This window comes from Rana temporaria, chromosome 1 (assembly GCF_905171775.1).
Source record: "Rana temporaria chromosome 1, aRanTem1.1, whole genome shotgun sequence".
Classification (NCBI taxonomy): Eukaryota; Metazoa; Chordata; class Amphibia; order Anura; family Ranidae; genus Rana; species Rana temporaria.
In genome coordinates, this window is record NC_053489.1 from 634,404,383 (window position 1) to 634,412,382 (window position 8,000).

Consider the following 8,000-nt stretch of genomic DNA (forward strand, 5'->3'; position numbering starts at 1 on the left):
GGAGGGGGGGACAGTGTTTGTGTAAGGAGGGGGGACAGTGTTTGTGTAAGGAGGGGGGGGGGCAGTGTTTGTGTTAGGAGGGGGGGACAGTGTTTGTGTAAGGAGGGGGGACAGTGTTTGTGTAAGGAGGGGGGGACAGTGTTTGTGTAAGGAGGGGGGGACAGTGTTTGTGTAAGGAGGGGGGGACAGTGTTTGTGTAATGAGGGGGGACAGTGTTTGTGTAATGAGGGGGGGACAGTGTTTGTGTAATGAGGGGGTGTCAGTGTTTGTGTAAGGAGGGGGGACAGTGTTTGTGTAAGGAGGGGGGGGACAGTGTTTGTGTAAGGAGGGGGGAGACAGTGTTTGTGTAAGGAGGGGGGGACAGTGTTTGTGTAATGAGGAGGGGGGACAGTGTTTGTGTAATGAGGGGGGGACAGTGTTTGTGTAATGAGGGGGGACAGTGTTTGTGTAATGAGGGGGGGGACAGTGTTTGTGTAATGAGGGGGGGACAGTGTTTGTGTAATGAGGGGGGGACAGTGTTTGTGTAATGAGGGGGGACAGTGTTTGTGTAATGAGGGGGGACAGTGTTTGTGTAATGAGGGGGGGACAGTGTTTGTGTAATGAGGGGGTGTCAGTGTTTGTGTAAGGAGGGGGGACAGTGTTTGTGTAAGGAGGGGGGGGGACAGTGTTTGTGTAAGGAAGGGGGAGACAGTGTTTGTGTAAGGAGGGGGGGCAGTGTTTGTGTAAGGAGGGGGGACAGTGTTTGTGTAAGGAGGGGGGGACAGTGTTTGTGTAAGGAGGGGGGGCAGTGTTTGTGTAAGGAGGGGGGGACAGTGTTTGTGTAAGGAGGGGGGTCAGTGTTTGTGTAAGGAGGGGTCAGTGTTTGTGTAAGGAGGGGGGGACAGTGTTTGTGTAAGGAGGGGGGGACAGTGTTTGTGTAAGGAGGGGGGGACAGTGTTTGTGTAAGGAGGGGGGTCAGTGTATGTGTCTGTGATTTTTTTTAATATGCAGCAAGGCGGGGGGGGGGTAAATGCACTGCCGCTGGTCATTGTAACTGATTTATTAGACCCCTTTCACACTGAGCCGCCCATAGCGTCGGCGGTAAAACGCCGCTATTTTTACTGCCGACAACTGCGTATAGTTTACTGTTTTTGTGCGTGTTTGCAAAAATTAAGTGGGCCGGTCTGGATGAAGTCCAGGGCCAAATTTTTGTCCCAGTCCACCCCTGGAGATCAGGAGCTTTCTGTTACCCACCGGTAACGGTAACAGTGCCGTGAGTGCACAGGGCGTGAGCTCTTGGCACAGCTTTGTTTATATTCTGGTACGCTTATATGCGGCTGCTCGGCATTAATGGCCAGACCCCGAGAGACACTGCATATATAGGTATATAGGTACAGCTGGTGTGAAGAGGTTAAATCACTGTATATGCTCCACTCTGTGTAGATGATGGTGGCGCATTAAAGCGGTATTAAACTCCAAACCAAAATTTTATATATTACTGCTTACAAATTATTATATGTGGTGGCTGCATTTGTTTTCTTTTTTAGGCCTTTTCTCTATGTTTTCACCTGGTGAACCGGCCAGCAACACACCTCCTGTATTAGAATGCCCCCACTCTGGATGAAGGAGCACAGTAGGCGCATTTGAACAGCAGCATTGTTGGGGGGGGGGGGGGGGGGGGGGCAAATGCCAGATCACACTAGGCATTTACAGCAAAAAGTTTCTTGGGATAAAGTTTTTAAATAAATAAATAAATATAACCTGATTTTTCTAAGCACTCCTGTCAGTAGTAAATGGTTTTTCTCATCACTGTAACTGGTACAGCTATAGAACAGCTTGTTCTGTTGAAAAACAACAAACTTAATTGACAGATCACCAGGTGAAAATAAAGAAAAAAAATGCTAAAAAAGAAATCTAATGCAGTCATCACATCTAAGGATTGGCAAGCTGCAATATAACAAATGTTTGCTTTTGGCTAATAAAATGTCAGCTATATACTAATGAAATGTCACCTGAGTTTACAAACATCCAAGCTTATATTTCCTCAGCTTTACTGTATTTCGAAAGTATATTTGGTAATGTAATGTATACAATACAAGACATAAAGTAAATGGGTGGGGGTGAATGCCATTGTTATGTACATTCTATTGCTTTCAAGGTAATCCTGATAGAACTTCAGAAGGAATGTGATGAAACTGAATTTCAATATGTTGTGAAATTTCAAAGAGTGGACTGTACAACGGATATAATTATCTCCTGATCATTCCATTGTGTGGCCGATTCTCCCAGGGACGTCAGGCTGACACAATAGTCTGGTCATATGGATGTAGGTGCAGTGCAAGCTGTAGTAAGGGTGGTCAGCATGGTCAGCAATGATATGAGCTTCAAGGGTTGCCATTACCATGTGAAAAGAATCACACCTTAGGCCTCGTACACACGGGCAAGAATCTCGTCAGGAAAAAAACGTTGTTTTTCCCGACGAGATTCTTGGCAAGAATCTCTTGCCGCCCGAGTGTACACACAGACCTTTCAAAAGAACCGCGGTTCTCTTGAAAGGCAAGAACGCGGTGACGTCATCGCGTAGCAGGTTCTCTATTTTTCTTGTCGAGATTCTGGCCAGATTTCCAGACAAGAAACCTGAAAGCCTTGTACACACGCTCGGTTTTCTCACCGAGCGTGTGTACGAGGCTTAAAACTGAACTCTGGTCACATACAAAACACGTGTAGCACTACCCCCGGAGGAGCCGCTGGTTAGGTTTGGGATCGGCGTATTTAAGTTACCTCTATGTTGTGTCTAGGGGTGATGGTAGTGAAGAGAGCAGTAATAGAATGTCCAGGCCATTGGTTGACGTTTTCAAATGCTTTATTTCCTGGTCAAACACGACCAACATGTCAACCTGAAGATGACAGGACAGTTTGGTGAAGGAAGAACAACTTCGCAGAATCAGGCTATGGATAGAGAAAGCAGTCCTGCCTTCTATAATTGTATTCGTCTCATCGCCACTCCAGCGGGAGTGGGTAAAGTGCCCCTGGACAGACCTCTCTCACAAGCCTGGCAGCCAGAGCGTCACTCAAAGCTTCTGGGAAGGAACAAGTCTCTGCCACCGACTTGGCTCTAATTGAATTGAGGTGTTGAGGTGAGACCTCTGCCACAGGCCTAGTGCTTGAAAGTTTGAAAAGTAGAGCGAATCCTCCCAGTATGTCTTTTGGGGTCACCAACTGACAGCCTAAATGCAACCTGTCAGTGTCTGGTGCCCAGATCCCCGATGGTTCGTTCAAGCCCTATTGGATCACCTGCCTCCGGGTTCTCCTCAGACCGATTCCCCACCGAACAGCACCCAGCTTGGGATCTTCTCAATAGAAGTGGGAACCCAATAAGTCATTGGGGTCCCCTGGCAGCATCAGTTGCTCCGGGCTATGAGAGCCCAGAGTCAGGAACTCCGCGTAGCACGCGACCACGGCCTGGTAGGCCATAGTGGTGGGGTCCGTGATGTGCGCACACCCTGAAGGTGGGTGCCGCACCTGGAACCAGGAACCCGCGAAGAACCCCGAACAACAGCCTCCGCCACAGAAATACCCCTTCCCAGCATGCCCCGCGAGGGAAAACCTCCTCCAATTGGCTGCTGGGAAGAAGCGGCTCTGCCTGGACCCCTCTGTCACCACCTACCGTCCAGAGATGAAACTGCATCTCTGGAGTACAGACTGACCCACAGGACAATCCAGAATTGGCGACAGCCAAATTTAACAAATCAAATGAATGAGAGCAACATAACTTTCTCATTCCCCCACTAAATTTAATATAGCACCTGTACGAAAAGTACACAGGCGCTACACACCTATTAATGGTAGTTTTGTATACACTGAAGCGGAACAATTGTTACCAATCCTGGTTCCCCTCATCAATCATCTGCATTCATATAATATAAAACTCATTATAAATACCTCAAATTCAATTAAAAGTCATGGTCACCTGATCATTCCAGTTTCCTTCTTCTCTTCTAAGAATATTAGGCTGGGGAGAAGCTTGGAAGAGCTTTTTGTATGGTAATGATTGATGAAAGCTACAAATGACATGTTTCATAAAGCACTTCACCCCTAGAATTGAGTGTACAGACCATGTTTTTGGACATGTAAACACCTCTTTACCACACCCAAATATATTGTCGGAACTCTGTGGGCGCTGCATAAAGGTATCAATTATATAAATGTAACATCGCTGCCAGGGGCAGACTGACAACTCATGGGGCTCCCGGGCAATAGGAGATTATGGGGCCCCCGGGCAATAGGAGATTATGGGGCCCCCAGGCAATAGGAGATTATGGGGCCCACAGGCAATAGATTATGGGGCCTTACAGTATACTGTACATACACAGTATACACACACAGACACACAATATACACACACAGTATACATACACAGAATACACATACACACTTATTAGATTAGACATTCTTATAATATGTCAAAAAAAGTTAGATTTTATTTCCATCATTTACACTTTCAAAATTACAGAAAACAAAAAAATGGTGTCTGCAAAAGTTTGGGCACTTTGCAAAGCTGAGACCTGCCAGTGTCATGGATTGTTCTCAATCATCGTCTGGGAAGACCATGTGATGTCAATCTCAAAGGTTTTAAATGCCCAGACTCATCTGACCTTGCCCCAACAATCAGCACCATGGGTTCTTCTAAGCAGTTGTCTAAACTGAAACTGAAAATAGTTGACGCTCACAAAGCTGGAGAAGGCTATAAGAAGATAGCAAAGCGTTTTCAGATGTCAATATCCTCTGTTCGGAATGTAATTAAAAAATGGCAGTCATCAGGAACAGTGGAAGTTAAAGCAAGATCTGGAAGACCAAGAAAAATATCAGACAGAACAGCTCGCAGGACTGTGAGAAAAGCAATTCAAAACCCATGTTTGACTGCACGACTCCTCCAGAAAGATTCCACTATAAAGAGATACTTGTACAAATATGGTCTTCATGGAAGAGTCATCAGAAGAAAACCTCTTCTACGTCCTCACCACAAAAATCAGCGTTTGAACTTTGCAAATGAACATATAGAGAGGTCTGATGCATTTTGGAAACAAGTTCTGTGGACCGATGAGGTTAAAATAGAACTTTTTGGCCGGAATGATAAAAGGTACGTTTGGAGAAGAAAGGGCACAGAATATAATGAAAAGAACCTCTGTCCAACTGTTAAGCATGGGGGTGGATCAATCATGCTTTGGGGTTGTATTGCAGCCAGTGGCACAGGGAACATTTCACGAGTAGAAGGAAAAATGGATTCAATAAAATTTCAGCAAATTTTGGATGGTAACTTGATAACATGTGTGAAAAAGCTGAAGTTAAAGAGAGGATGGCTTTTACAAATGGATAATGATCCTAAACACACCTCAAAATCCATGGGGGATTTTACTTCTGAAGAGGTGACGTGCTGTTGATTTTTCTGTGTGATAAAAATCAAAAAGACTTTTGTTTTCTGCTGTATGACCAGCAGTGTCTGCCCAGCAATAGGTTGTGCCAGACTCCATAGATAGGTTCCTGTGTGTTGAAGGTAGACGTCCCAAGTGGCCAGGGTTTATTTTATGTTTGATTTTGTTTATGCTGTTTGGATGCTTGCACTTGTTTCCAGCAAGATGTACCAAGAGAGAAAAAAAAAACAAAAAAGAAAAATGACTGCTGCACACCCTTAAGAGTTATTACTACGTTTTATTAAATATCAGAAAATAGAGCATAAAAGGCATTAAAAACACACAGGTAACCAATAATGGTATAGTACCCTAGAAGTGACCTGAGAATACACTCACAAAAGCGAGACGGCAAAAATCAGTGACAAATTGAAAACTGGAGCTTGATCATCCAATAAGGAGATCTAAGTCCATAACTCACCCATTCACCCTCCACACAACACAAAGAGACCCCCCACCCCAAGCACATATAAAACCCCCACTGCTATCAATAATCCTAAAGATTTCCACACCATGCGGTGGTTCCCTGTAACTACAGGTGAAAGTACCACCGTCTAAGTGGGAAAAGTTGCAAAAAAGAAAAAGCTCAAAAATGGGGACATGAGAGGGATCCACTATATAGTGGTATAGTAATACTGCTCAATTGGAGATAAATGGCAAGTGATAAATCAGATGAGAGAGATATAGTCCCAGGGACCACAGACAATTCTACTAGGCTGGAGAAAAAAAAAGTGGTATATATATATATGTCTCTGCTCTTCAGATGGGTCGCCGCATCTGGCGTAAACAGTTATTCAATTTCCATCAGATAGTAACTGATAAGGAGGCATTCAACAAAAATATATATTTGAGACACTGTAGTAGTGATCATTAAGTATCAGAGTTCACCTATGCTGCACTTGAGAGGACTATGCAACAATGTAGCCACAGTTGATTGACGGGTTCCCATTACTTATGGGTAGTGTCCATTCTAATATATCAAGTAGATATGTCCATCAGATATTGAAATCTTGTTGAACTGCTAATGGCAATTAGGCTTACACGAATATTGGATGTGTTGATATATACACTGTTGGTGAGCAGATAATTGATCAGCATTCCACAGAAAATAAACGGTTGAAGTTGTACTCACTGTTGGGCTGTTATGTGTAGCTCAGAGTTGTAGCTACCACATCAAATCTGTACTCACGTGCTGCCAGAGAGATTTGCAGCCGAGCCATCCATCCATGTGTAGCACACAGAGCCTGAAGCACTCCTCATCAGTGCAGTAATGATAGGTGAATGATATAGTAATGTCCAGTATAAAACTGCAATTATACAGTGTCTTCAATGATGTTAGGCAAATACCAATCTCCAAAGTTGAGAATAAAGAATGTATTAGGTCTCCATGGGGTCAGTCTCTCCAATTTGAGCGTGCAAGTAATGTTCAGATTGCACTGTTCATGTCTCCATGTGATACTTTTCCTTAAGCTGCTTAGTGGCTCAAGGTAACTATGTTACCGAGCTCCAAAAGAAAAAAAAAGCACTGAGGTTCAAAATGTGCATCGGGGGGTCCCCCGATGCACATTTTGAACCTCAGTGCTTTTTTTTTCTTTTGGAGCTCGGTAACATAGTTACCTTGAGCCACTAAGCAGCTTAAGGAAAAGTATCACATGGAGACATGAACAGTGCAATCTGAACATTACTTGCACGCTCAAATTGGAGAGACTGACCCCATGGAGACCTAATACATTCTTTATTCTCAACTTTGGAGATTGGTATTTGCCTAACATCATTGAAGACACTGTATAATTGCAGTTTTATACTGGACATTACTATATCATTCACCTATCATTACTGCACTGATGAGGAGTGCTTCAGGCTCTGTGTGCTACACATGGATGGATGGCTCGGCTGCAAATCTCTCTGGCAGCACGTGAGTACAGATTTGATGTGGTAGCTACAACTCTGAGCTACACATAACAGCCCAACAGTGAGTACAACTTCAACCGTTTATTTTCTGTGGAATGCTGATCAATTATCTGCTCACCAACAGTGTATATATCAACACATCCAATATTCGTGTAAGCCTAATTGCCATTAGCAGTTCAACAAGATTTCAATATCTGATGGACATATCTACTTGATATATTAGAATGGACACTACCCATAAGTAATGGGAACCCGTCAATCAACTGTGGCTACATTGTTGCATAGTCCTCTCAAGTGCAGCATAGGTGAACTCTGATACTTAATGATCACTACTACAGTGTCTCAAATATATATTTTTGTTGAATGCCTCCTTATCAGTTACTATCTGATGGAAATTGAATAACTGTTTACGCCAGATGCGGCGACCCATCTGAAGAGCAGAGACATATATATATATACCACTTTTTTTTTTCTCCAGCCTAGTAGAATTGTCTGTGGTCCCTGGGACTATATCTCTCTCATCTGATTTATCACTTGCCATTTATCTCCAATTGAGCAGTATTACTATACCACTATATAGTGGATCCCTCTCATGTCCCCATTTTTGAGCTTTTTCTTTTTTGCAACTTTTCCCACTTAGAC